The 26,823-nt window shown below is 47.9% G+C and overlaps 1 long non-coding RNA gene across 1 annotated transcript in view; it reads right to left on the reverse strand.

The window, feature by feature from the left end:
- Positions 1 to 16,316, reverse strand: part of LOC107535519 (uncharacterized) — a 34,598-nt gene extending 18,282 nt beyond the window's left edge. The window contains exons 1-3 of the long non-coding RNA XR_001603037.2: positions 16,255 to 16,316; positions 7,760 to 7,844; positions 7,457 to 7,511 (exon numbers count right to left, since the gene is read on the reverse strand). This is a non-coding gene — a long non-coding RNA (uncharacterized LOC107535519). The remainder of the gene's footprint in view (positions 1 to 7,456; positions 7,512 to 7,759; positions 7,845 to 16,254) is intronic.
- Between the last annotated feature and the right edge of the window lie 10,507 nt (positions 16,317 to 26,823).

The raw sequence follows: 26,823 nt of genomic DNA on the forward strand, positions 1-26,823 counted from the left end.
CAAAAAGTGGGAAAGTGGGCAGAGCGCCTTTCTTTCCCTACCAGCTCCACCCAGAATGAGGAAGGATGGAAGCATTGGATCCTGACTTCCCCTTCGGCTGATGTGCTGAGAATATTTACTCCAGTTGCCTAAAGTTTGTTTTCATACACTTTTTTCTACAGCAAACACTGGCAAAAAGAAAAAAAGAAGTGAATACAGGCTGCAGAGTCCTGTCCTCTTTCTCCGTCTCACTATATATACATCTATGTATTTTTTAACTTGTTTTCCATGTCAGTGGATCTTAAAGCGCACAGGCGTGAGAAAACACAGATGGAGCGGAGCAGGCAGTGTTGTAGCTGTGCTCGGGAGACATCGCGCCACATTGGAGGTTTTTAGACATCTTGGAAGACCTCGGGATGCAGAGAGGTTTTTTGGGTTTGGCTTTTTTCCCCCCTTTCCTCCTTATATAGTTGGAATTATCTCCACGCTTCCTGTCTCAGTTCTATTTCTCTATCCCTAGCATCACCTGCTGCCGCTGGGAACACAGGGTCCCTTGGCCTCTGTGACGAGGTCACTCTGACTGCCCCGGGTTTGACCCCCTCTACCTGCCCATGTTTCCCCAGCTGTGGTGAGGCAAGCCTGGGGGTGGGGGGAGGAGAGGCCATCCATCACGGGTGGCAGCAGAGGCCTGAATGAGGCGAGAAGGGTCAGCGCTGGTGCGCACTTGGGCAGGTTGGAGGGGGTGGGGGGCATTACAAATTGTTGAGATATCAGGGCTGGGCTTGATGGATGGTGCAGAAGGAGGGCAAGATGCTGGCACCAGGACGGAGCCTGTGCTCCGGCCCGCCACCCGCTTCCTCCCAGCCCACCCCCAGCGGCCCCTTTCCCCCAGCTCCTTTTTCTTGCCTTCTCACAGCCCATCCGTCAAGCTGTGCCCCGAAGCTGACCTTTTGCAGAGAACAGCCAGCCTCAGAGAACCATTTCTTTCTGAAAAACCTCACCAAGGAATGTTATTAATGCTGGCAGGCCCAGCAGTCAATGGTGTGCCACCACGGCTTCCTGTCCCCTCCGCCTGCCTCCTCAGCCGGGAGTTTTGTTAGCTTGGAGCAAGAAGGGAAAGGGAATGGGCCGTGTGTGACCAGATTTCTTTAGCAGGGCTCCTGTTTCTCTCTGCCCCAGGCCCACTTCTGCCGCAGGTAGGCCCCGCGGGTCTGACAGTCGCCCAAGGAGCTGCGGGGTGCTTGTCTCCCTCTGAGCCGCGTCCATCTTCGCCTGTGCTGTCTGGCCTCTCAAAGACAGTGATGGGCTTCCCTGGACAGGCACCGTGGCCTCTGGGAGAAAAGTGAAAGTCAACGAAAAAGCCCAGCTGGAATCAGGAGGAGACGCGCTCTGGGTTGGGGCAGAGGATGGACATATCATTGGGCATTTTTAGCTGGCCAGGGGACCTGTCCCTCTTGTTGGGGCCCCTCTTTGCAGACCACACAGGCTGCCAGTCGTGCCACAATAGAACGGAGGGTGCGGACATGTTGGGGCAAATGGTGGTGGAAGATGTTTAATAGAATTACTATTAGGCCTCGAGTTAATGAATCACAACTGCAAGAAATCATGATAATCCAGCAGGCATTAGTGACAGATTAGCTTCAAAGCTGCCATAAAAGTGCCATAATGCTTACCTAACGGCATGATTAATTCTCCCAGTACATAATGGCCTTGTGAGGGAACCAGGCACCAACAGAGGCTTGACAGAAAGCCACGCAGAGATCCACAGGGCGCCGGGGCACCCCCACCCTGCCTGGGCCTTGCAGCTTCCGCTCTGCCTGGAGGCAACTGTCCCCACTGGATTGTGGGTAGATGGGGCAGCTGCTCAGGCTTACCCCAGAACTGGCCCTGGAGGGAGGTGAGGGGCAGTCTCCTGGGGGGCTTCCAGTGCGTTGCCCCTCACCAGGTGGTTGTTCAGGGAGACTAGGAAGTCCCATCACCCCAACCCCAAGATAGGCACCTCCTATGACCAGCACTGGTACCTGGGGAGCCCCATCTCTGTCCCTGGATCAAAGGATCCAGTGTGGAGGAGTCTGGAAATAGTACTGAACTGTGCTCCTCACCAGCTGTGTGACCTGGCAAGTCACTTAACCTCTCTGGGATCAGGCAGTCAGCTCTGAGCCTGCATCTTTAACCACTAAACCACCTCCCTATCATGGCACCTAACAGTTATTAATCACTCACTTGTATTCCAGTCATGATGCAGATCTCCTGAATGAAATATATGTATTATTTCATTCACTGCCCACTACAGTCCTATGAGACAGTCACCACTATTATCTTCACTTTACAGATAGGAAAACTGAGGCTTGGAGAGAGAATGGAAATAGCCCAAAATCACAGTGTATGTGGAACCAGGCAGTGCTCCCAGTCGCTTGCTTCTCTATCAGCCTTCTTGAGCCCTTAATACCTACTAATTAAAGGTTAATGCTTTAATCTCAAGGGAAAAGCAGCTCATGAGACACTGAACATCATCTTTTACAGGAAGAGAGAGGCTCAGGTCTATCTGGTTGCCTGACCCACCCCACCGCACCCTACCCTCCCATGGCAGGAAAAAACTGTGAAGTAGGAGGCAGCTGGTCTGTACTCCACATCTCCTGTCTACCTTGACTCCATGAATTCCCCTGTCTGATGGTGATACCTTGGGCATGTAACCACTCCTGGTTTCTGTTCCAGCTTCTCTTTGTACAAAGGGAATCATAGTAATAGCAATAATAATTAATAATAATAGCTTGCCTGCCTGACAAGAGTAGTGTCTTGACCCCTTAAAGCTCAGATCTACCTTTTCACAACTCCAGCTAGAGCCTGGGTGGCTCTCTGGAGCACACCCACAGACTGCAGAGGCTCCCACATAGTCTTTCCACCTTCCCATAAATACGGTGGCAATTAGCACGAAGCCCAGGTCTGAAGGGAATTCCTAGAGCAGTGTTCATCTTCATAATGTTGAAGAAAACCCCCCAGGAGGCCTGAGTCACTGCTGTGGCAGGCACACTGTTGTGCTCTGATTAACTAGGGATCATGAGAGGCACACAGCTCCCCCTCCAGCAGTCATCCTTCCAGCCCACTCACTTTGGGGTTCCCACCAAGTGGGCCCTCCCAGGCTGGGACTGCTATGCTTGCAAAAAAGGGGGACTTGGTCCTCTCCTGCCAAAGCATGAGCAGGCTCCAAACTTCCCCAAGGTCTATGCTCCTTTTAAATTCCAAAATCAAATATTTACTTTTATAGGCACCATGGGAAAGGTCAAGAAGATTCACTCACCCCTTTGCAGCCCTGAATCCCAAAATGGACATAAGGGCTTGAAGATGCATGCTGGCAGCACTGAGTGGGGTTTCTGAGTGTGACTTCCTGCATGGCATCTCTCATAGCTGACCCCCTCATGAGTATCAAGTGGACCCTATCACTTTAGTTATAGAGTCATAAAAATCTCAGGGTTGCAAGAGACCTCAGTGATTGTTCCTCCCACCCCTCCCCAAATCTACCCTCATCTGCTATTGACTCCTCTTGAGTCAAATATATAGGTCTTATTTCAACATGCTGCGCTCAGTGAAAGCTCAATAAATATTTATTGATGGTAGTGCCCATGATGAATTAACAGCCAAAGCTATAAAATTAAAGTTTCACACAAGCAGAGACCCTGGTGAGAAAGAAACTGCTATGTAAAGTTTAAAATTTTTCAAAATGACAAGCATTCACACACACACACACACACACGCACACGCACACACTTGGTGGCAGACAGAAAACCACAGTTCCCTATCTTGCCTACCTAGAGAAGTGCATTGGAAACAGGAAGTGTCCTTACAGAATACTCATGCCTTTGTGGAGGGCATGTTCCACTTCTCTGAGGGCGGTGAGCCCAGCCCAGTGGGATATACCTGGCCCTGGCCTCAGAGTCTCTCTTTGTCTCCTTGCCAGAACCAAGAGCCAATGCACCTCCTGAAAAACAAAATGCGCTACTGAGTGCTTTATTGGGTGTCCCAGGTGACCTAAAGTAAGTGCAGTAACTATACAATTCTAAGGATGCTAAAACTTTAAGGAAAAAGATCTAGAGCAGGACAAGTTTCTAAATGGGAATTTTTAACAAGTTAGTGTGTTCCTAGAAAGAAATGCTAGGGAGTGTCACCATAAAGGAGTCAAAAATTTTGAGGCCTAATGAGTAGAGACGATTCATCGCTAGTCAATTAGACCATGTATCCCTCAACATGTTTATATGCAAGAACACACTAACTGTAGATCTACAGGCCTCCCATGGTTCTGTTTGAGAACCAACTGACAGAGCTAACTCTTTCTGTCCTCTGGACTATCTAGATCCCCTCTACTGCAATATGGAGGCACCAAAACTCACTGTCAGCCCCCTCAATCTCAATCTCAATCTCATTTGATTCAGAGCAAGTTCAGGAGGCCCGCTAAATCTGGGGGTGAAGGCAAGGGCTTGCTCAAATTGAGCCACAGTGTTATCTGGAGGCCAGTCAAAAAAGGGCTCTGCTATTCCTGAAACCAAACAAGAGAAAACCATTTACAAGCTGGTAAAGTACATGGGCTACAGAACAGCTCATCCAGCTTGAAAGGAGAAAAATAGAGAAGGTCTTGAAGAAATGAATTAGAGTTTGTGCCAAACCTATAAAGGGAGATTGTGTGTGTAACTCACTCCATCTGAGCCCAGTCTCTACCCTGAGATTCTCTCACACTAGAAGAAGCCAGTTCTACTACAGGATGTGGCAAGGCATGGGGCTGGGACAGAGCAGGAAGAGGCCTTGGAAACCAAAGATGAATCTTAGGAGGACACTTCACCCCACCTTTTTCCACTTTAACACTTTGTGAAATGTAGCAAAAGACCTCCCAAGAGAGCTGTGAAGGGAAGCAGGTCAGGAGCTGTAACAGACTTCCCTGGGGCTGCCCTGCTTCTTCTGGTCCTCCCCTGGCCTCCATACTGTTCTCCCTCCTCCAGCTCTTGTTCCTTGGCTAGTCCCTGGGAGCCCTCTATTTGGACACCATGCCAGTGGTTGACCAGGCAACCTGGGAGAAGACAAAGACAGAGGGAACCTGTCAATGACCAGCTTTTAGTGTCATCATCCTGTGCCAGACACTGCTAGGTAGAGTCCTCCCACGGGAAGATCACAATATGTCCATGGACAGAAAGAACACCCACGGTCCAGCTGGCAAGGCTCACTGGCCCCTGCCCAGCACAAGCCTGTCTGCCCTGGCTGCTGAATACTGTCTCATGATTCTGCTCTAGTTTTTGGTGTTTGTTCCTGCCCAGATGGGGTGTCTGATCTTGCCATGACCAATGTTTTAGGCAAAAAGGGACCTGGTACACTTTTATAGGAACCCAGTGGTTCCCTGAGGCCAGATTCTAATGCTGTCCAGATGCAGGAAAACAGAAGGGCCATTCAAAAACAACCGAAATATCAACACACTTTGAAAGCGGTCTGTTAGCACTTGTCGTAAGCACAATAAACAAAACAATGAAACCATCAGAAAGCACCGTGAGACAGTCAGGCTTTAGGAACTTGGCTTTGATGACTTAGAAAAGCAAAGAAAGGGGGTAGAACCAGTTCCCACTTGGGCAGAGGCTTGTTTGTTCTGCTTATCTGAAGTCAGAGCTACAATCCCCATCATGATGAAAGGACATAGAAGTTTCTCCTCTGCGACAGACCCCTTTGCAAATTGGTGCAGCCTTCCACAAGCGGTCAGTTGCTGCACATGGCCCATAAAACACCCATTTGTACAACACCACTCCCATCTGTTGAAAGACCCTTGTTCCCTCTGAGTTAGCTCAACAAACAAGTGAGCTCAACTGACGAGGTCATTTGCTGGAGTTCTTACCTGGGTGGGCTGGAGGAAAGAAGACCTAGCTGGTGGGACACAGTTGCTCATTCCCTCCTCAACAGTTAGACACTCTAACCCCAAGTGAGTGAGAGCAAGGAGCAAGGGTCTGCTGGTCCTGCTTTTTGGAGCAAGAGGCTGAGAGACAAATGTCAACCATCCCCCTGGCACACTCCAGCCTTCCAATTTGAGTTGTAGAGCTCAGGCTGGGGCTTTCCCTGGGTGAAACAAGGCCACCTGCTGACCAGTCACTCAAGGTTGTTTCCCACTGTCTCCACAGTTCAGGCTTTGCTAAATCCCCGCAGTGAGTGCTGGCCAACTCGTCTATCAAATTACCTGCCAGTGGTTTAAGTGAGCTAGTTCATGTGGGTGCAGTCCTGCATTTTGACTCTTAGTCAAGCAAAATAGGGGATTAACCAAAGGGGGTGGGAGAAATCTGACATGGCTGTCTGCTGTAAGAGCCAAGGCTCCAGACGCGAATGACACCTGATGGCAAGAGTAAGAACCTGGGAGGCCCAAGAGGCAGGCTCTGGTCCCCTGCTCAGCTGTGTGACCCTGAGTCCGTCTCTTGCACGCCCCTCTCCTTTTACATATACCCAGCTGGCCAGTCTGCTAAGCCCTATGGGCAGATGACTCAGAAGACTCAATTCTGCTCTCCCCTCCTAACTGAGAAAGGGGGAAGAAAAAAAAAAAAAAAACAGATGTCAGAACAAAGGAACCAAAATACACAGAGCAGGAACTCTCCCATTTCTGCTCCAGGCCTGAAGGCTGAAGTCTGTTCTGCCATAACCCTCCTCCTTCCATGGCAAATGCCAGTGCTATCTGCAGGGTTCGTCTGAATCCGGCTGTTTCCCTGGGACAGAGAACTGTTCCACAACAGTCTGTAAAAACTCACTGGACACCTTCCTTAGGCCCGAGCACTCCCTTTAACTACTTCAAACTTCTTAATGGGTGGGAATAATCCTGGCACCAAAGCCTCCACTTCTCCAGATGTCTTTCAGCCTGCCGTGGCCACAGCCCCTTGCACTGCAGGCCTGCCCTTCTGCATTCCCCAAGGCCTCCTAGCCCTGTGGGGGCCGGAACAGCAAGAACCCAGAGGCTGGGGTTCAAATGTCTTCAGAGTGGTCACCTTCCCTTTGATCAGCCTCCTGTGGCATAGAAGACAGGACATGGAGCTTTGGAGTCAGAGAAACCTGTGATTCAAGTCCCATCTTTAGCACATACTAGCTGCCAGCCTCCGAATAGTGACAGCTAATTCATTTGACTGTTGTAAGGACTAGAAGAGATCATGCTGAGCAAAGACCAATGCACTGCTCGGCATAGAGTGTGTGCCACAAATATTAGCTGCCTTATTCTCATCGCCTCCCACATACAGCTGTCAATCAATCAATCAACAAGTATTTGTTGGAAGCCAATTAAGTGCCCATCACAATGGGAGTTCAAAGGATACACATAAAGAAGCCAAGGTCACTGCTTTGGGGGAGCTCTTGGGATGATGGAGAAGGTGAGCAGATCATTTTAACAGAGAGAGAAACTGCTTCAATACAGAAACACAGAGTAGTGTTTTAAGGAGACACACTAAACATTATAATGCTTGGTACTACTACTTACTGGATGAATCACCTTGGACTAGTCTCTGAACCCTTCTAAGTCTTGGTCTTCTCATCTGTAAAATGAGGAAAATAACATCTATCTCATAGGGTTGTTGTAAGGATTAAATAAAATTAAATATGTCCCTTATCAGCTGTGTAATCTCATGTGAAATGTAGGTAATAATTGATCTAACTCATAGGAATGCTCTGAGGATTAAATTTAACACATGTACAGCATTTAAAATCGTGTATGTAATTGGTCACTATCGATGCCCTCTAGAATTTAAATTCCCTGAGGGAAGGATTTTGGTTTGGTACATACCACATAAATATTAGTTGATTGAATGAGTCCCTGAATGCTACAGGAGAACCAGGTAGAGAGGCAAATTCCATTCCCAGAAGGCTTCCTGGAAGAGATGATGCAGAGGGGTGAACAGGAGTTAGCCATGCTGAGAAGGTGCAGAAGGGCACGCCTGCAGAACAACTACCACAGGAAGGACACCAGCCATGATGATCATGGTATGAACAGGAAACCTCAAGCAATCTAGCATTTGTAGAATAAAAAGTACAAATCAGAATGAGGCAGGACATGGAGGTTATCTCCCAGACCTTCCAGTGATAGTGGGACCAAATATACCCTGGAAACCATACCCAAGAGCAATGTGAGCATTTGAAAAAGGCAGCTCTGTCAGACACTCCAAGTCACTGGACTTGATCCAGGAGAACACAAAAAATAGCATTTCCCATGAGCCCTCTGCCTCTGGGGAAAGTCCCATCACAGGGTACCCTAACCCATCTGTCTGTAAGATTTCCAACCCACTTGGAGAAGCAGGCAACCATGCCTGTGAACTCTGACCCCATCAATCCCAGCAGGGCCTGGGGAAACATTTACATCTTCAAAGGTCCTGGTAAATGTTAGCCAACAGCCTCCTTCCAACCCCAACCCGCATCTTCTCCCCCTCTGGGCCATCAGGGGTCAGAGACCAGGGTCACACCTGGCCAGACCCAGCCCAGGCCCAGACCAGCCAGCATCTCTTCCACAGAGCCACCCTGCTCATGGCCACTGCATCTCCTTCCCTCCATACACTCACTTGTGCCCAGAGCTAGGGAAGGTGTAGGGCCAGCAGAGAGGGGGCCCCCTCAGGAAGGCCTAGGACACTTTCCAAGGGGCTTTCAGAAAAAGGAGGGCTCCGGTCAGCCATGCTGGCAGGAACCCTGGGTTCTGGATATAGGGGAGGGGGCAGGACAGGCCCCTAGACCAGGGTCAGCCCCAGTGACTGCCCAATGAAGCAGGTTTCAATGACCTCTCCCTGACCCCAGTAAGCTCCAGTTGTCCCTCTGATCTCCTCGAGGCAGGGAGGCCTGTTAACTTTTACCAGACTCCTTTGACATGGAGTGTTAATAAGAACCTGGGAGGGAGGTTCATTCAAGTGTCAGGGGCTCAGCACAGCTCTCCACAGCCTCACCTCCTGTACCCTGCCCTGCAGCTCAGGCCAGAACACCACCCCTTCACCCCACCATAGGAGGTGAGAGAAACAGGGCTCTGAGCCCAGGCCCTGGGGGGTTGCCTCCACCGGGCGCTGGCTTGGGTCCCACCTCAGGCTTCAGTCTCCCTTGCCGGTGGCTCTTGCACATTACGGCCTCAGCTCAGAGCCGAGAGCCGGCACTGCCCTGCCATCTTACAGATGAGTGTGTAAGACTATCCCCAAACTGCCGGGGTCTTGCCATGGCAGAGAGAGGCCTGGAACCCAGGGCGGGGAGCTCTGTTTGCTCTGTGCTCCTTTGGGGACAGTTGCCTAGCCAGTGCTGACAGAATGGGCAGGAAGAAAGGCCCATAGCACTCAGGCTGAGCCTCCCTGCCCTACCTTTCCGTCCCTGCTCCAGCTGAGCTCCTCACAGCTCCAGCCTGAAGGGGGGCAGGTGCTGGCAGACCAAGGTGTCAAAGCCAGTAATGAGCTGTGCGGCTTGAGAAAAACACTTACCCTTTCTGTGCCTCTACTTCCCCACTTGTAAAACAGAGCAGGGAGGAGGTCTCTAAGATCCTTTCTAGCTCTGCATTCTCTCCCGCTGAGTTTTCACTGCCTCCAGTTTCTTCTACCCAATCCTCCTCAAAAACCCTGTGGGTTTAACCACAGACTTTATAGCCAGAGGGGTTCATCTAGCCTAATCCTTGTACTTAAAAAATGAGATAGCTGGAATCCAGGCTGATGGATTAGCTGAGCGACCTTGAGTAAGATGCCCAAAAGCAGAGCTGGGCCTGGAATTGGGTCCCTTGTACTTTGTTCTTTATGCCATACAAGGTCTAAGCTCCAAATCCCCACCCAGGGACCACACCTCCTAAGACGGAATGGGCCAAATTCAAGGCCCACCTGCCCACAGGCTGCATTCTTACTGCTCCCTGATGACCACCTCGCCCCATAGTCAGACTCATTCTCTCTCCCCAGCCCAGCCCAGGATCAGTCTCACCCCCGACCTCTGCTCACGAAAGCCCTCGCCCCTCATCACACCCAATCTACCCTCTCCCCAGAGCTTCCTGCCCACATGGCACTGCCCCTACTAGTATATATTATGTTTCATGTATATATTTCTCCCAACTGTAAGTTTCTCTGAAAATAAATATAATAACAGGTATCTTGGTAACTTCTGGAACTGTGGTGATGTGGCACTCAAAACTGGATGGGTGGATATATAATAAGTCTAGTCTTGGGGGAACTCAGCATCAGGATGAACCAGCTTATCACCAGAATGCTGTTCACCAGCCCAGCCCCAGGACCCAGGGCCAGCACATTTTCTCCAAACCAGGGTACTCCCCAAACCATGATAATACCCCTTAAAGTTCCAAAGGCCCCTTCCCACCTCCTGCCACCAACAGAATTCCTTACATTCTGTTGGTTCACCCTCTCTGCTTGGTGCCCAGCCCAGCCCCATCCTGCTCACCCCTACAGACAAAAGGCTTGTGGGTGATTGATGGTGACAGTGACCTGCCACTGACCCTTTCAACCTGGGCCTGCTGCTGCCCATGAGGCACTCAGCAGCCCCTATGGCTGTTTGAAATGCAGACTCCCCACCTGATGGGGCTGCTGGTTTTCTTCTCTTTGTGAAGTGGAATCTTTGATGTGGACCTTACTGGGTTCTCTCCAAATGTCTGGGCCCTGGAAAAACTGTCCACAACACACTGCCCACCAGATTGCCTTTTTGGGTTCAGAGCAGGAAGCAAGAAAGACCTGGGTTCAAATCCTATCTCTGCCACTTTCGAGCTCTGTGCTCTTTTGAATCCTGAATCTCGGCTCCCTTACTGTGAAGGCGGAAGATGCGGCATGTCCCAGGGAGTTGCTGGAAGGCCTACATTAGAGAGCACAGAAAGCTTTGGGCACAACGCTGGCACATGGTAGTCACTCAACAAATGGTAGCCGGTGAGGAGGTGGAGGATTATAAGAATGTGAAGGCAGAGGGTTGCACCTCTGGAGGTACCTGAGGACCAGCTTTGACTCTGTTCTGCCCTCCTTCCCCTTATAATAGCCTCCTTGATCTCCCTCCCAAGAACGGTGACATCCTAGGTATCTCTGTTTCCTTATGCACACACACACACACACACACACACACACACGTGCGCACGCACGAGCTACATCTTATCCACAGCTTTTTGTTCCATTTCCCCCCCGCCCAGACTCCCTTAGCTGCTGTTTAGGACAACCTAAGCCCCTGAAGCGTCTCCCTCTTGCTCCCTCACCATCGGTCACGTGGGTGTCTGACTGGGCTCGTGTCTTCCACAACTGAACTGCCAAGACTCGCCGTGCATACAGAAGAATCTGTTTCCACTAAACCACTGAGCAACTTACATGTCATCATTTTAAAGCATTTATGTACTCATTGTCTTTAGCCTAGTGCTCAAAACAACTTTTGTCGGAGTGACTTTCTGTAACCAAATTTGGGTGAAGCCGCCTGGACGCTGAGCTACGCTGCGGCTCAGGCCCACCGCCATCCTGGACCCCAGGGAGACCCAGAGGAGGCCCCGCCCGCCTCTCCTCTGCACTTTCCCACAGAGTTCCGCACAGTGGGACCATGAAGAGCAGTTATCCAGAAAGGTGACCGTGTCGAGGCTGAGCTGATGAGACCCACAGTGCCAATGAAGGCTCGGTGCCCATACCGGGGAACCAGGGGCAGCCAGGGGGAGCGCAAGGAAGGCATCCCAAGTACACCAGCACCTGCTCCTGCTCCCCTGAGCTATCACAGGGTGTGAAACTTGGAGGTGTTTGCATGTGACAGGAAAGGAGGTTCTGCTTACCTCAGAGCTCCAGCTCCACCAGCCATACATTCTCCTCTCTCTCCCCAACCCCCCCAACCTCACTCCTGGGCACTTTAATGACATCCAGAAGGAGACTTCCTATGCTCCTCATTGTAAAGGCATGTGGTGGGGCAGATGAGAGCCCAGGACAAAGCAAACAGTAAGGCTGGACCAAGGTAACCAGTTCAGAGAATGGCGGTGAATACCTCTGAAAACCAGGCTGCCTGGAAAGGCACTGGCGAAGGAGAGAGATCCTGCCCAGGCCCCCATCCCAGGGAGCTCACGGGACAGATTTCCCTGGAAGAATCCCGCCGGTGTGAACACGGTTCCTCCCTCTGTTCTTGTATCCGGGGGTGTTCAGAGCAGCGGGCAATGGGGGCGTGACTGGGAGAGGGGTGTCCTGGGGTGAAGAGTTTTAACAACTGAAATATAAAGACAAGCGTCAGAAGGACTCATCTGTTCCCCTGGAGCGAAGTGAACTGAGGGAGAAGAAAGGAGATGGGGGAGCTTTCCAAGTCGACCGAGTCTCTGAGTTAAATTACAGGGGCCTGGGAGGGGTGATTAACAGCCCTCATGGTTTTCTGCTTCACAGCCATTACTCACCCCAAACCTGGGGCTTCTCGGTTACATAGCCCAGTGCAGGCCGACCATTTTTTCCATTGACTGAAAACACATTCTGACTGAAAACAAACTTTGGATCCCCGAGGCTTGGCAGGCCCTGGGTCCTTCTCCATATTTAATCAACGGGAAGCTAAACACTTTCAATCTGTGATGGCTCATTTGGACGGGGTCTCGGGGCTTTTGCTTGGTGCCAGATATAATAACTCTCCTCTCTCTTTTCTAAGGCCTATTTTATAATTTTGCTGTTTTTCAATGTCAAGCCCATCTTTTGAAGAATTTTTATTGGATTTCCTGCTAGACTTCAACGAGGATTTTTCTTGCTTTGGCAGAAATATCAAGCAGAACAGGGGAAAAACTCAATCATCTTGGAAAGTTGTGATGGTGTGCAGGGAGGGGTTGGGGGGAGTCTTTTGTCTGTTTGCACACAAATAAGTTTCTAGAAGGCTGGAGGCCCAGTTGCCAGTTTTGGGGGCGGAGGAGGCCTCTGACTTCTGATTCATGGCGTGAAAATTGACAGGCATGGACAAGGGAAGCGAAGGGAAGTTGGGACAGGATAAGGGGAAGCAAGGCATGAGTGTATGAGAGAGGTTAGAGTGGGACTGGGGCACGGGGCCTGGCAGAACCTTACAGGTCCATTCATGCCTGTTCACAAGAGCTGCTGGGACTCTGAGGAACGGGGAGACGGTGCCCACTCAAGGGGCAGCAGGAGCATGGCCCCTCAGAGCTGCTAAATCCCCATCGATGGGCAGGAAGGCTTCATCCCAGAGGCCCTGTTTTACCAGCCACAGCCATGCCTCTGCGCCTGCTCCAGGCAACATTCAGATCTTTAGTTTTCCTTCACAGAGATTATTCCCCAGAGGAAGTCGCTTGCCAGTGAGAGACAGCTTTTGTTTGCTCATGTTTTCCTCTCTTCCCAGAGTCAACTTTCAGAATATACCAGGATGTTCCCTCTTACTCTTGAACTTTCTTTTAACTTTTTTTTTTTTTTTTTTTTGGTGGGGATGGGGTGGGGGGGGTCTCTACAGAATATCATCAGAAACAAGAAGTGGTTCTTTGTCCAGTAATAAGAGGGGGAGAGAAATCCTTTGAAACTCCCTTTTTATGTTTTGTTTTTATGTTTTATTTTTTTGATTTTTTTTTTTTTATGTGGAGATGTTAAGTAACCGCATTTCACACCTCCCCAGCATTTTCACATGTCGCATGTTTTTATTCCCACAACAACCCTTTGAGATAAGCAGGGCGGGTATTGCAACTGCCATATTAGAGTTGTGCAAACCAGACTCACGCAGGCCACGTGACTTGCCTGAGTCTTGTGGGGAGTGAGTGGCCAAACCAAGGTGTGAACCAAGCTGAGCACTTTTTCCTACTTTGCCACAAAATGTATATGCTGTGGGGGGGGGGGCCTCCCCAGCCCCCTTTAACAAGCCATTTCCCTACGCTGGGCAGAGCTCCCCAGTGTAAACCCCTGCAACAGGAAACATGGAGAGTTGGGACATCATGGTAGTTTTTACCATATCCACAAATTGCAAAACAATTTCTCTTGAGGCCAGACTACAGGATGAGCCTTCCAAGGCACTGAAGGCACTCCTTACTTCTCCCATTTACAGTAGGAAAAAAGACAAAAAAGGTGAAGAAACAAAAGTACTTATGAAACTCCCACTCAAGGTCAAGCGCTGGGCTGGAATATCGAGGGAGTCACTGGAGGGAAAGATATCGTCCCTGCTTTTGAGGAGTTGACAGCCCAAATGGGGAGGTAAGACAAACAGACACAAAGTCCTAGACTGTTGTTATATCTGCAGAGGACCTTAGAAGTCATCCATCTACACCCCTCACTTACCAGTGAGGAGATGGGACAGTCCAGAGAAACGGCAAATCAACAGGGGGAATATGAGGCAGTATTTAATTACACAGTAACAAGGACTGGAAGCTGGTCAGAGAAAGCAGAGTGGTCAGGGACATGCTCTAGGAGAAAATAAAACTTGATCTCAACCTTGAATCATGTGCAGAACTGGAAGGATGGACAGGAATCGAAGGTCCACTAAGAGCAAAAGGGAGAAGGCCAACCTGAGCCCGGTGTGTTTCCAGGACACACCGTGAGGCGCCAGGGTTTAGACATGGGGATCAAGAGTGAAGGCTGAAACTTGGCTGGAGCCAGATCATGGAGGGTCTTAAGCTGTCAGGAGAAGTGCACGCTAAGGCAGTGAGAAGTCATATGAAGGTCAAGGTTTAGGCCCTCGCTGACCAGTGAAGCCCTATCCCTGTAATTTTCTAAACTCCATAGCCACACCTAACAACCCATCTGAATTTACCCCACTGATAGTCGGGGGCAGACAGAGATCCCAACTGGGCTATACTTTGAGACTGGAGAGAGTGGTAATGGGTGCAGCATTCACCTGCTATTCAGGTCACCCTGCCTCCCCATCAACCCTCCCTGTCCCTGCAGCCACCCCCTCAGCTATCCCTGAGAGTTCCCCCACTCTCAGCCCTTCATCCATGACTACCAGTAGGTCCCAGGCAAGGACTGGTATGCACAGGCTGAAAAGGCAAAGAATGAAGAAGTGAGGGGGGGAGGCTGTCTCAAAGTAGTAAGAGCTCATATCTGAAGATGGGAAATAGAAAACTTCTCTCCCCAAGACATCACAGAAACTCCAAGAAAACTGGCATCTGGAGCAGAATTTTCTCTAGCCCTTGGGCATCCTAAGGGCATGAAAGCTGGAAAGGGGACCCTCCCCCTGCTGCGTCCCTGCCTTCCTGCTGCACCCCTGGGGCCTAAGCATCTCCATCCACCTTTGCTCCTTTTTCCAGTCCAATCGCGCCTCACTTCACCCATCTTAACCTCAAAACAAGAATGCCTGACCTCTTCCTTCTTATGAGAGACTGAGATGAGGGCAAGTCAGAAGGTAAAGGCCCACAAGGCCTCAGGGGAAGGGTGTGGTTGCTGTTGCAGCTAAAACTAATAACTGCCACAATAATGTCATTGTTACCCTGCCTCCAGAAACAGAACCTATCTGCCCTCATGAACAGCCCTTTGTTCTTCCAGCAGCTCCCATCTGAAGGGGACACACATCCTCCTGAAGGTGCCATCAGCAGCCAGCCTACCGTCTTCCTCGCCTAAAGAAACACTCTCCTACTTGGAACATCAAGGCCCCAGGTTCCTAAGGCCCCAGATCCTCCTCCCCACTGACTTCCCTCAGGGAAGAGGGACCAGCCCACCCCCCCCTCATTTCACACTCAAGAGCACCAAAAATGAAGCTTGTCCACCCAACAGGGAAGACTGCCTTTCCCGTGGAGACCTTTCTCCACGCATTCATCAGTCCAATCCACTCCAGGAAATTCAAACTTCATAATCCAGGCCTCTCCCTTGATTATGAACAATCAACTCCTTTAGGTTTCCCCAGATGAGGCCATTACCAGCGTGATGCCCAACAGCCCTAAACCACACCATGCCCTGGGAAGGTGGCACCCCAATAGGTATGTACCTTGCCCAGTCTGAGGTGGAGTGCCAAGGATCCTTACCTCTCTCCACCTGTCCTGCTCTGACCTGCTCCCATTCACCTCAAAGTTGTCACCAATGGGACAGGAGCTAATATTAAGGAGCTAATGTTAGACTAAACAATATATAAATATCCCCCCGAGCTGCTCCCTTCCCTCGGCTCTCTTGAGGTTTTTCTTTGTTCCTTTCCCCAGCCCCCATCTCTACCTCCCTGCCTTGCCGTTTGAGGTTAAGAAGCATCTACGGTATTCCATAAATTACTTGGCAAGAGTGGATGACAAAAACAAAATGTAATTCAGATTAAAGTCACCCTCCAGCTGAAATGATAGTTTATTAAATAAACGGTGTAGCTGCCAATCAACCTGGCTGGCAACTGGGTCCCTTGTATTAATCTTTCCTGGGGTGATTTAGGACCCACCTGGGCGCTCTGTGAGGATTCTCCCATCATTTCCTTCCCATCTCTCTGGATCAGGCTGCTGGGCTTGGCGCAGTTGACAAATTCCCCAAGTAATCCCTCAAAAGATTGGAGAAATGCTCTGAATGCTCCATTAAATTTATTTTCCATGCTTTAAGAGACCCAAAACTATGTCCAATAAATAAGTGTTCCCTGTGATTTACTGAAATGCTCCTCTGATTTAAAGTTATAGGGGGGGAAATATGGAGCCCCTGGGAGCCCAGGACCAGCCTTGCAAGTGAGACCAGATGTGAGCTTTCTGCCCAGGGAAGGGGAAGGAGGGGGGAAAAACAGCCCAACTGGTGGAGGTTTGCAAGTGACAATGTCTGAACCCCGGTTCTCGGCTTTAACATAAAAGGTCCCCAGTTGAGCATTCTTTCTCACAAAATTTATTGTGGTTGTAGTTAGAGAGGGAACCATCAAAAGAGTAATTCTGGCCCTTGTTTTGCAGAGCTCTTTTGATAAATATGATACTTAGAAATATGCCTCCCACTAGACAGAAAAGCCATATAGTTAAAATGAAGTAATCTGTCAGTAAACTCGCTAGAATCAAAGCCAAAATGAAACCTGTAAAAGGAGCAGGGAAAAAACTCCACTTAGAAACGCTCGAGTCGAGCAGGAAGAATGTGGAGATTAAGAATTGTCCTTTATTCAGATATTTTTATCTGCAGAGTTAAAAGCAGAGATTTATTTTTAAAGGGGGCTATTTATGTTCCAATCTCCAACAGATGGGCCTGTGTTCCTGCCTCTCTCGTGCAGCCCCAGCTCAGCAAAAACAGCTTCTCTTGTGAACTGAAACTTACCCAAACGAAGGAGGAATCAAAACTTTTGGAAGCAAATGTCACCTTTGGAGCCACCTGGTAAATATTGGATCTGTTTACAACAGAGGCCCAGATGCGCCAAGAAGCAAACAGGAAGGAGCTAATGTTAAGACTAAACGATATATGAATATATATTATACTTACACACACAGTGTGCGTGTGTGTGTGAGCACATGGCAAGTGCATGCATGTGCTGATTCCCTAAGAGCTGGAAAGCTGAGGCTAAGAAATGTCCCAGTGGCCTTTCATGAAGGGAAGGCTCACCTGAGAATGACACCAGCACGGAGGGAAGTGAGCAAAGCCAAGAGATCAAGAGAGATGATACCAGCTGACGTCACTGGGCACCCAGTTGGTCTGATTAAGTCCAAGTACTACATCTCTACACTCTTCTCAGACTGGGGGATGCACAGCCCCAATTCTGTGCGGGGAAGATGTAAAGCAAGAGTACGCAGGAAACATCTTTCTGAAGCATCCAGTTTACTACAAGATGTGGAAGAACCAAGTACTTGAATAAAAACCATCCCTCTTCCACAAGCATGTAATCAAAGAAGAGCAGGGGAGGGGAGAAGGGCCCCAGGGAAAGCAGTCTAGTCTCTGAAGTTTCACCCAGGTGGGGGCCAAGTGATGGGCCTGCAGTAGGGCTGTCTCTCCTCTTGCCCCCTCGGGGCTCCAGGCCATACTCCAGATCACTATGTGTTTTGGGTACAATGCTTCTGAAGGCCACAGAGATGCCAGGTACCCTCCTGATGTGAATCCTGTGCAGAGAATGCCATAGCAATTTGCACGCCTCCATCGTCTGCTGGACCAAGTTCTCTCACTCGTGTGCAAGGGGTCCTTGCATACACAGTGTGTACTTCTTGCACTGCCACCTGGCCTATCTCCCGCCTCTGACCTATCTCCCTGTGCCACATGGCCGGGCTTCCTGGAGCTCAAAATCTTCGAGTTCAGCATTAAAAATGCAAGGAGCCTGGTTTGACTTCCCTGGAGTCTTTGGTTGTAGCCCTGCACTGGTTGTCCACAATTTAAATCAGCTCTACTTGCCCAGCTAGGCATGGCTCAGCGGCTGAGCATTGACCTAGGATCCAGGAGATCGGGGTTCGATTCCCTGTCAGGGCACATGCCCAGGTTGCGGGTTGCAGCCATCAATGACTCTCTCATCATTGATGTTTCTATCTCTCTCCCTCCCTCTCCCTTCCTCTCTCTGAAATCAATAAAGATATATTTAATAAATAAGTAAATAAGCTCTACCTTTTTCCATTTACAATGCCCCTTCTTGGATGGCCTAAGGCAGAGCCTTTTCAAAATAAAGTCCAAGAACCTCCTAGCCAGCCCCTGCCAGCCCTGGCTGGTTCCCTCTGGGGTTCCACTGCCGGTGCTGTGGGTGAGGTGGAGTGCCCAGGGCCACAATGAGGGCTGGGCTAGGGGTGGCAGTCCTGGACTCCAGGCTGGCTGGGATCTGGCAGTCTCTTTGGTCTTCTGCCCTGCCTCCTGGTCCTCAGGCTGCTGATCTGCCTGGATGAACCTGGAGAACTCTGGCTGAACCTCCTAAGTTGGGGAGGGACTACAGCTATTGGGGTCAGGGGGACAGAAGGGCCTTACCACAATGGCCTGGCACTCCACTTTGGGTTTCTTGGTGCTTAGGATGAGGTGCATGGCCATCACACTGCTGAACCTCTTGCTTCTTAATGAGTCCTGGATCCGATCCCACTCAAACCCCAGATTCATCATCTCTTAACTATGCTAACTAATATTAATGTTTACTAATTATGCTAATAGACAATAACTATATTAACTATGCTAACTCTACTAACTATACAATGATACTAACTATATACTAACTATTAATAATGCTAACTAAAAATACTAACTAAAAATGTTAAAGAAAAAAAATGGGGGGAAAACAAAGAAAATAATAAAAAATAAAGAAAAAAATGAGAAAACAAAAAATTGAGACATTTAAAACAAAAGGACAAAAAGAATAAATAGAAATGGGAAACAGAGCAAGGAAAAATAAGAAAAAGAAAAAGAACTGAAAAAAATAATGAGGAAAAGAGAGCAGCAGAGGCAGGGGTACCTGAAGCAGACGGACAGATCTCAGAGGGGCGGGGGCTAGGGCTGGGTGAGAGAAGACGAAAGGCCTGGCTGGGTGGCTCAGTCGGCTGGAGTGTGGTCCCACACACCAAAAGGTTGCAGGTTTGATTCCTGGGTCAGGGCACATACCTAGGTTGCAGGTTCGATCCCTGGTCAAGGCAAGTATGGGAGGCAACCAGTCGATGTTCTACACTCTCTAAAAATCAATGGGGCCCGGCCGGGTGTGGCTCAGCACTTGAGCATCGACCTAGGATCCAGGAGATCGGGGATCGATTCCCGGTCAGGGCACATGCCCAGGTTGAGGGCTGCAGCTGATCAGTGACTCTCTCATCACTGATGTTTCTATCTCTGTCTCTCCCTCTCCCTTCCTCTCTCTGAAATCAATAAAGATATTTCTTTTTAAAAAAATCAATAGGAAAAATATCTTCAGGTGAGGATTAACAAAAATAAAATTAAAAAAAAGAAAGGTGAAGGGATTAACAAAAAATATATATATGCATAACACATAGACACAGACACAGTGTGCTGACAGCCAGAGGGAAAGGGGGTGAAGGTGGGCAAAGGGGGCAGGGGAATGGGGACTGGGGATGGATAGAGACTTTGCTTGGGGTGATGGGCACATGATGCAGTGTGCAGATGATGTTTTATTGAGTTGTACACTTGAAACCTGTATGGTTTTGCAAACCAATGTCACCCCAATAAATTTAATTTTAAAAATGAGAAGAAGAAAATAAGAGTAAAGAAAAGAGAAAAAATAAAATAAAGGGGAAAACAAGCTAAGAGGTCCAAGCCCAACAGGTCACTACAAATCAGCTTCCTGCACTGTAAGAACAGCCCAGCCAGGGCCTTGTATAGAAGTTGTTTGTAATTCCATTACAGTGGTGCTTTATGAGGTCAGAGCAAGAAATGGACCAATCACAGCTGGGGATAAACCACAGTGTTTTTCTCATTTTTTAGTCTCAAGACTCCTTTACTCTGGGAAAAAAAAAAAAAAAAAAGGATCTTAAAGAGCTTTTTGTTCATGTGGGATATTAAAAATTGATATTTACTTTATTAGAAATTAATATCTGTAGCATGCTTCAGTAGCCTTTTCATTTATAATTTGAAAATCTGTAATAATTTTTGTCTTTTAAAAACCTTATAGTGTCTACCATTGAAACATTTAATTCCTTTTCCTTGAACTCTGATTGATTTTAAAATGATGCTAAAACTTAACTGATATCATGATACTATAAGAAAATGGTCTGTCATGTAAGACATGGGAAGGTTCATTATTAACATCTATAAAGCCAAGAGGAAGATAGCATTCCTTATATTTTTGCCAGTGAGATTATGAGCAGATTTCTCATCAGAAACCTTGGACAGCAGAAGGCAATGGGTTGGTATATTCAAAGCATTGAAGGAGAAAAGCTGTCAACCAAGAATCTTATATCTGGCAAAACTGTCCTTCAAAAATGAGGGAAAAATTAAGACATTCTGAGATAAACCAAAGCCAAGAGAGTTCTTTACCAGTAGACCTGCCCTCCATGAAGGGAGTTCTTCAGTTTGGAAAGAAAGGATACTGGACAGTAACTCAAAGCCTTATGGAGAAATAAATATCTCTATTAAAGTGAATACATGGACAATTATAAAAGCTAGCACTATTGAGAGAAAAAGAACTGTCCCAGTGGGGAAGTGACATCAATGGATTGTGGTCCCAAATAGTCCTATCACTAGAATCCATTCTTCTAAGAGTCCCTCTCCACCTGATAAATCACCCTTTTGAAAAATGCCTTCTCATAGTTAGTGATAAAAAAATATTTGGGGTAGTTGTCCTGGTGAAATTACCCCCAAAGTGTGTCTTACTCTTTTTAACCCTGTACCTACACCAAAAGAAACCTAACTGCATGGCTCTGTCGGCTCTTGTACAAGTCACTTTGGAAACACAGGGTCCCAAGCCTTCCAGAATGGCCAGGCCATGGCAGGAGCAAGTTCTCCTCCCTGAGTGGCAGGCACTGAGCTGGGCAGCTTCCCCGAGGCCTCATTCCAGCAAAGGTCTCCTTTTGTTGTGTCTGCCTCCCAGGAACTCCCCCATTCCTGTTTCCAGAACAACACCTAAAGCCTAGACAATAGGAACTCTCCACCTCTCCCATGCCAGGATGGGAGGCAGGAAGGCCTACCTGCCCTTCGTTCTGCTTTCCACAATTACCCCACCCATGAGACAAAAAGATTAAGACCCATGGTGTATCTATAGCCTCGGACAAATTACACTATTCAGATTCTCCCATTTGCTCCACTAATGTTTGTACTACAGTGAAATGTGCCTAAAATGACCCTGAGAATGGAAAGGAGAGAGGAGAGGCCTCATGGAAGGGATCTCAGATATCAAATGACCCCAGATCTGATTCTGGCTCTGTCGTTAGGCATCTGTGTGTGACCTGAGACCAGTGGCTCCACCTCCCAGACCTCTGTTTCTTTATCTCTGTGGTGAAGATTTGAACCAAATGACCTCCTCTCCTCAGACTCCCAGAGGCAGCTCCCTTTCTCATGGCCCAGAAGCCTCCCCCTCTCCGCGGCCACCGGCCACTGCGCTGGTCTGGGCAGAGCTGGAGGGTGTGGAGTTTGAACAGCACCTGTGTTTACACTGTACAATCTGCAGTTTACTTTAATAAAATCATTTAATACAGTCATAATTTTGTTGGCAAGGGGTTGTGTTTATGGTGAGCAAGACAGAGAGGGAATGATTGACTACAACGGAATAAAACGATAAATCCAAAACAAAGGCAGGGGGATGCAAAAAGCACAAAGCCACGGGCAAATCCAATTTAAGTCTCAAGTTCTGTGCCTTTGTGGGAGCAATCCTGTCTGATGATGAGCCAGCCCTGGAGGTGGGGGCCCAGGGATGGGTGTGGGTGAGATGGAAGGCACAGACTCCAAGGGCTCATCCCAACAGGGTTTATCCTCTTAGGGTAGAAAAGTAAGGAAACGGCTTTACAAGAACTAGTTTTACAAGAACTAGTTTCCTTGGGTCTCCATCTTCAAAAAGGATTTGCAGGAAGGGCCTGGGAATAAAGGAATGTGCGTGCATGTGCATGTGTGTCTAGGTAGGATAATTCAGCAAGACCTTAGAAGGACTTCCCAGAATCAAAACTATTCCTCACATACAGCAACTGAAACTCCACACTAGCAAGGATTACTTAAGATCACAAACACTCCTGACCTTGCAAATATCGTCCTTCAACAGCTGAGTGCCTGCCCCATGCCAGGCACTGCGCCAGGAGAGAAAGGTTACAAAGGATGTTCATTCAACAAATGCTAACCAAGCATCCACTGTGGTCCAAGCACTGTCCTAGGCCCCAGGGACAGAGCAGTGAAAAAGAATCCCTGACCCCACAGACCTTCTTTTCTTATGGCATTTATATCCTCGTGAATAAACACCATGTTGACCCCCAAAGAAGAAGACACACAGGCAAGCAGTTCTTTGCATCACAGTGTAGTATAATAAATGCTGTGATCCAAGGGTGTGTAAGGGCTCAGGAACACTAGAAGGTGATTTCTAAGCTGGATCTTCAAGAAGAGCCATCCGTTCACAGCCAGGAGTTAACAGTGCTGCAGGTGGGGGTCCCTGACCTGGCAAAGGCATAGAGTTGTAAAAGGTCCTGCAGAAGTGGGAAGGGAGAGAATTTAACCTGGAAGGCCTGGGTGTTAAAACTATTATCCAGTTATCAGATCATGACAGGTAGTAGTTTAACCTCTGAGAGCAAGTCTTCAAAGAACAGTCAGGCCAATACCTAGAAGCAATCCTCATAATAACTGTGCCTACCTTGCTTCTGATGATTGACACCAGCTTGCCTGTCTCACTTGGGGACCCTATCACCCACATTTACTATAAGGGAGGGAAATTATTAACAGAATCTCCTATGATCAGCCCTAGCCTACAGAGGACAGCCACTGATGAGCTTCTCAGCAGCACTGGTGATAATGATACCATCCTTACCATGTTCATAAATGGGGGGTGGGCTGGGGGTCATCCTTTGGCCCTCTCAGAGAATAGTCAGTGGTGGGTTTTCCAGCCTCACACAGTGGCTCTGCTCTAGCATGCCCACTTTTTTAAGGCACTCGGTCCACTCTTCCCCTGTCTACCATGGCAGTTCTGGGATGTCTACTCCTCTGAGTGTGGGCCTTCACTTGTTGCAAGCTTCCAAGAGTTGCCCCAGCAACATGCTGGCACTGTATTCCAGGGCCCTTGTCATGTGGTTAAATCCTGAATAAGAGGAAAATGCTCCCATGAAAAGAAAACAAAAACCAAGAAACCTTTCTCATTCCCTTACATTTTGCCACTCTTGACCCAACACCTTCAGAAGGCAGCTCCAAAGCAACTCTCCCAGCTCCTGGAAGTCTAAGCTAAGTCTACAGTTGGCTATGACTACGGCTCCTTTGGGGTATAGGCCCTGACTTCCTTAGCAAGCCCAGCCCTTTTCTGACCAGATTATGTCAGGACTTTTCCCTAGTTATTAAGCTGGTGGCCAGGAGAGGAGGAAAGGCTGAATCTAGGGGGCGCGTGTGGTCTTGCAAGGCAGAGGCCTCTGCACTGTTGTCAAGAGGGGAGGAGGAGTTAGGCTTTAACAGGAAGGAGTGGGCTGCATCTGCAGGTCCAGAAGGGTCAGGAGAATCTGGAGATTCAATATTTTTTTAGTCTATCCACCCAGATTTTCCCACCCCGAGTCTTAGGTACCAGATTTTGGCATGGTAGACTACCTGGGGTTGAGAATTCAGTCTTCTCCCAGGCTCTGCTAGCATTGTAAGTCCTAGGTCAATCCTTACCTTTTTCTCCCTTCTGGCTTCAGGCAATACAATTCTTTTTTTAAGCCTCCAAGGGGGTCCTTAGTGTTAAGTTGATGATTAATTACCCTCAGCCTTTCACTGTCTTCTCCAATGCATCAATACAGCTATGTTTCCTTAGTCTTTATAATTACCACTGCCACCTAACCTCTAAAACACCTGAGATGTCATACCTTCCATCAATACCCCATCTGAGCTCACCACCAGTGATAGGTGTAACAACTAAACTGCTACAGCATGCCAGGTTCAATTAGTACCTCTGCTACCACCAGAGACAGTGTCCTCACTACCAGTGGGCTGGCAGATAAGCCAGCTCCCAGATCGCATTTTAACATGTGTTTCCTAGCATGTTCTAGGTCCATCTCCCCCAGAAACAGACTTTGAGATGGGGATTTGCCTGCAGGTGATGTATTGAGAGGTGTCCTTGAGAGGGAGTGAAGGAAGCAGGATTGGGCAGAAGTTGAAGTTCACTTGTGATGCTGCTGCAAGAGGTCTTAGCCAAAGCCACAGAGAGCTCTGGAGCTGAGATGGTCTTCAGATATGTCCCACATTGAGAAAAGAGGAGTTGGTCTTTATACACCACATTGCCCAGTCACTGGATGTGGGCAGCCCCTGGAGAGAGGACACAACCTTGGGTGAGGCAGCTCCATTCAGTTGAGGGACATCTCGGGACATAGTGAAGTGCCATCAACTGGGGAAATGAAAGCTTTTGTCCCCAAGGAGGGTTTAGACAGTTCACAATAACATTTCACCACAACCCCCAAACTCACAAAATTATGAACATTTAAAAACCTTTTGGCCTGCACTCCCAAGCAACCTATGACACTGGAACAAGGAGAGATTTGTTCACAGACTCTCTTGATCCATGTAGGCCACCACCCTCATGGATATGACAGTCACCGAAGAACATGATAGTCATAGGAAAGGGGAGGGGTATGTTTCACTTTCATCTTTCCATGTCAAGCACATTTGCCCATGGAAATGATGCTATATTACCTCAAGTCACCACCTAAACCAGAGTGGCCAAATATTTACCAAAAATTTGCAGTGCTTTCTTAGACTATGCTAACTTGCCCAAAAGCCTATCCAGACATGGAGCAGGGCAGAAAATGAGGAGAATTGCTGGAGAGAAGAGTTGTTGAGTGCGTAAGCCATACTCACAGATGCACACAAACACACACACCCCTACATTTAAATTCAACAAGAGAAATGAGGGTTATCTCTCACAAATAATAAGAGGAATTATATTTGTTGAATATCTTTTATGTAACAACACCATACTGAGCCCTTAAAATACTCTATTTTAGTTAAACCTCACAACAACTTTATAAAGAAGGCATTACCTTTTGGAGGCAGAGAAAACTAAAGCTCAGAGTGGTTAATGACTTGTCCAAGGTAACAGCCAATAAATGGAAGAGCCTACATTTGAGTACAGGTCTGACTTACTCTGAAGCCCATGCCATGTCTCCAAACAAAATTTCCCCAACCATATACCTTCTCCAGAGATAACTACTCTCCACCTTCTCCCCCTACCTGGGCTCCTGGAAGCCCACCCTGGGCCACCTGCAATGCACTGCTGTCCACAGCAGCTAAGATGCTACTTTTAGTTTTTTGTTGTTTGTTTTGTTTTGTTTTGTTTGAAAGGCAAAATTTGTCATTTGCTTTCCAATTATATTTTCAGTAAGAAAAGGCTGAGGGCTCAGAAAAATCCCAAAATGGACACTATAGTAACTGAAGCATAATATCCACAGTTTTCTAATATTACAGACTAGAACACTCAAGTACTCAGAACTTAAAGAGTCCTCACTCTGTAGTCTAGAATGGTTTTCCAGATAACAGAGGCATTTGTTTCTTTAAGAATCATAACTTTTTAGGATGGTCACTTTGTAAGGTACATAAACATCTAATCACTATGTTGTACCCGAAACTAATATAATATTGTATGTCAACTGTTATAAAAAATGTAAAAGTTTTTTCAAAAATCATAACTTTTTATTAAGCTTTCTACAATTTCCACACAAACTTTCCTACATCCTTAAGTAGCGGTGATAAATTTTGGAGTATTAATTAATGTTTATTTTGCAATAATGACTCACAGGGTTCCTGAGTTAAATGATCCCAGGCTTTGTGCTTTCGGAGTCCCTGTGTCTGCTTTCTACAGTTTTTCTGTCTCCACCCTTGATGTTGGTCACTTCTCCCTGCTGTCAATGTGATCTCTTATCAGCCTTTACTTGGCTATTTCTAAACAGAGCAGGCTTGAAACTTTATTCATTCCACAGTGATTTGTCAAGCACTTAAAATGGGCCACTATGTGCTGGGGATACAGAAGGAAATGAAATAAACAAAAATTCCTTCCTTGGTGGAGTTGACATCCTATTAGGACCAAAGGAAATTGGTGGCATCTATTCTACCCAAAGGCCATTCTTGCTCACTGGCCAGTTCCTCACTGCGTTGCTCATGGGCGGGATTGATAGACAGACGAGCTCCCCACACGTGAGGTCTCATTGTTCAATCAGCACGAGTTCCATAGTCCTGTTAGTAGCACAAAGCTAATAGAGAACCGTTAGTTCCATTATTCCAACACATTGTGGATTAAATGGGCTTTTGTGGGCTGGTCTGGGAACCTAGCCACCATCCATACTTCTGTTTCAATAAGAAAATATATTCCAAGTTCCAGACAACTGACTTTCAGATGAACTTTTGGAACAGAACTCATTTGTAAGTTTAGGACTGCCTGTGTTTCTCTATAAATGCTCCAAGTCACCAGGCCATATTTGACCTAAGGGTTAGAAATGAGAAT

The sequence above is a fragment of the Miniopterus natalensis genome, chromosome 2, assembly GCF_054644295.1.
Source record: "Miniopterus natalensis isolate mMinNat1 chromosome 2, mMinNat1.hap1, whole genome shotgun sequence".
Taxonomy (NCBI): domain Eukaryota; kingdom Metazoa; phylum Chordata; class Mammalia; order Chiroptera; family Miniopteridae; genus Miniopterus; species Miniopterus natalensis.